The sequence below is a fragment of the Struthio camelus genome, chromosome 16 (assembly GCF_040807025.1).
Source record: "Struthio camelus isolate bStrCam1 chromosome 16, bStrCam1.hap1, whole genome shotgun sequence".
NCBI classification, from domain to species: Eukaryota; Metazoa; Chordata; class Aves; order Struthioniformes; family Struthionidae; genus Struthio; species Struthio camelus.
This window is the reverse complement of record NC_090957.1, coordinates 14,322,237-14,325,264: the sequence shown is the minus strand read 5'-3', so window position 1 is coordinate 14,325,264 and position 3,028 is coordinate 14,322,237.

The following is a 3,028-nucleotide window of genomic DNA, read 5'->3' as shown; positions in this document are numbered from 1 at the left end:
CGGCGGGCCGGCACTGCCCGGCCGCCCCCCGCGCCCCGCCGGCAGCGCCGCCTCCCCGCTCCGCCCCCCGCCGCCGCTTTAAAGGGCCCCGCCCGGCCCCGGCCCCGGCGCGGCGGGGGCTCCGCACCCCCCGGCGCTGCGCTCCGCTGCGCTCCGCACGGAGGGCGACGCGGACCCGCACCGCCTCCGCCGGGGCGGCGTGTCCCCGCGGGGCACCCCCACGGCCTGGCAAGGGGTTACGTGTCCTTTCCCCCCCCCCCCGCCAACCCCCCGGGCATGCATTTCTTCTGCTGGTCGGTGTTTTTTTTGGCGGTGACCCCCACGCCTTCCCGCGGCGGCCGGATCTGGCCCTCGCCGCTCGCACGAGGTGCTGCGAGACGCAGGGAGCTGGCACGGCACCGGCCGGACTCCTCTCCAGGTCAAGGTTTCCAGGCCAGGCCCGGTGTCCCCCTTAGCTGACATATTTATAGGCCCCTTCTCTGAGCACCTTCCCTTGCCAAGGGGGTCAGGACAGATTTATAATCCGCGCCTGGCAGAAGGGGAACCGAAGTGCGGAGAGGTTTGAGTGATGGAGCCCGCGTCTCAGGGGAAGCAGACCCCGCTTAGCAGCGGCCTCCGCCAGGTCCTTGCCGAGCTGTCCTTCGTGCTCGCTCGTGGGCCTCCCCGCCGGCGCGGCCACCGGGGCGGATCAGGATGACTCACCAAAAAAAGGATTTGCAGGAGGAGCAAATCCTTTTTTACTTCTGCAAAGCACCTGTAGGATTAAGACAATGACTGTTACATAAGGGGTGTTGAGGGTGGTGGTTTGCAGCAAGCGGTGCAAGGACGCTCAGGTGAAGCGGTGCAGTCAAGCAGCAGCGACGGGAAGTAAAATGCAATGACTTGAACGCGAGTTTTGCGCCCGGAAAAAGTTCAGTGCCCTCTCGGGAGGTGGCGGGGGGGCCGCGTAATTCTGAATCACGCTTCGTTGCAGTCCTCTTAGCCAGCAAGGCTGCTAGAGAAAGCCTTGGGAAAGGCCAGTTTTGGGGGTACTAGGAGGATGCAGAGACAGGCCGAGGGACTTTGGTTGTGATGCATTTTTTTCCTATAACCCCCAAAACGCAGAAGAGCAGGCCCACACGTTCCAGCTCAGCATGCGCTCGCGTGCGTCGCAGCTGTTAGCCACCTGGCCAGCGGGGAAACTGAGGCTGGGCAAAGATAACGCGGGTCTCACCAGCTGCAGGGCAGTTGGCAGGAGAAAGGATTTTCTGGTGTCTTCTTTTAACTCCCAGCCCCTGCAGGCCTTGCTGCGTGGGGCCGGGGACACAGCAGCTCCGGGCCCCGCTGCACCGCAGCAGCCCGAAGCTCGCGTGCTCCGTACGAACCGGAGAGGTTTGGTCAGTGCTGCTGAGGATGTTATCTGAGCCTCCTTGGTCACTGCTCTTTGCTTCCTCCTCTGCCTTCGTTCCGCCTTCCTTCCTTTGGCCATTAGTTATTTTGAGAATAAAAACTATAATGCCCAGCTAGAAAGAGCACGTGCGTTAGATGCGCGTCTGGGAAGACGTGCAGGCCACGTCGGAGCGCTCCAGCTCCGCTCCATGACGCAAAGAGCCCCTCGTCCAGCTGTGGCAGCAGCAGAAGCAGAAAATGGCTTGTCCGGAGTCGACACCTTTCGCCTGGACCCGCCTGGCTCTGCCGCGGGCCCCCTGGCCCGGCCGGGCTCCCTCTCGGGCTGCTCTCGCGCCAGCCCTGCGGGAGGGCTGCTGGGGACGCACTGGTGCCGGCTGGCAGCCTCTCCTCGTGCTGCTGCTGTTGGGCAGGCTTGGTCAAACCACGGTCAAGGCCCTATGTTGGAGAGGGCGCAGGCAGCCTCCGAAGGGACGCGTCTGCTTCACCTGGCAGGCTTCATCTTTTTAAACCTCCTTTTTTGTGTTTTTGGCAGCAACCTGAAACAGAGGGAAAAGGGAATTTGCAAAAACCGGTGTCTAGGAGACATGGCTGGGCCATGGACTCTTCCCTTCTCTCATCGTCACTGGTTATACGATTTTGGGCGAACATCCACTCTTTGGGGTCTGGGTAGTAACCACGTTCTGCTTTCCCAGGCGTGTTCGGAGGGTTAATTCACGCTTGCCAAGAGATTGGAGCCCACTGCTGCTACATGCCGGTTACTTCGGACTGACCACGTTTGCACATCTCCTTGTAGCCGCTGATGCGTCTCTGTACTCCTCCCCCCTCTTCCCCAGGCCCTCCTTCAGAAAGCCTCTCTCCCATTCATATACATTTTTAAAGAAAATATACAATCAATAGTCTCTTAGGCTGAAATTTCATTAAGGGTTTCATTGCACTTGCTATCGATTGCCCTGGGAGTGCTGGGAGCTGCGTGGCAGGCGAAGAGCAGCTCCGCCAGACACGGAGACGATGCTCCAGCCCTGGCCTCGCCACGCTGCAGGACGCCAAGGCAGGACGCCATGGCAAGGCCAGCGAGCCTCCGTGGGCCCGTAGCACCTCGGAGAGCCCAGAGCCAGGAAACAGAAGGGAAACTGAGGCTTTTCTGAAGCTGATGTCCGATGTTCACACGAATGTTAAACCTCAGGTGTCTTCTTGTGGCATCCTGCATGATGCCACGGGCTCCTCGCTGTATCTCTGTGAGCTTTTCCAGGCCAGCTTACCCAGGGGCTAACGCAAAGCTGCAGAAATCTCTGGGAAAGACTCCTTTCGCTTTAGCTGGCTAGGGAGGTCCTCAGCCACCTTCTCATCATCTCCACGTGGTGCCGAACAGCAATTGCTCACGTCAAATCCTACTCTTTGCCCCTCTTAGATTCCCAGTACCATATGAACTTCTGAAAACCCTCCCTCCTAGCTTTTATTAAGCATCACTCTAGAGCAAACGTGCTTTTGCTTATGCCTAAAACATATGCCCTTGACATGGGAGAGCAATTCGGCAGCGCGTGCTCCAAGCAGGGTGTCCTCCTCCGGCGCCGTCCCCCAGCACGCGACAGCGGCAGCGCCGCCGTCCAGCGCCTCCAGCGACCCCCGGCCGCCCGGCCCG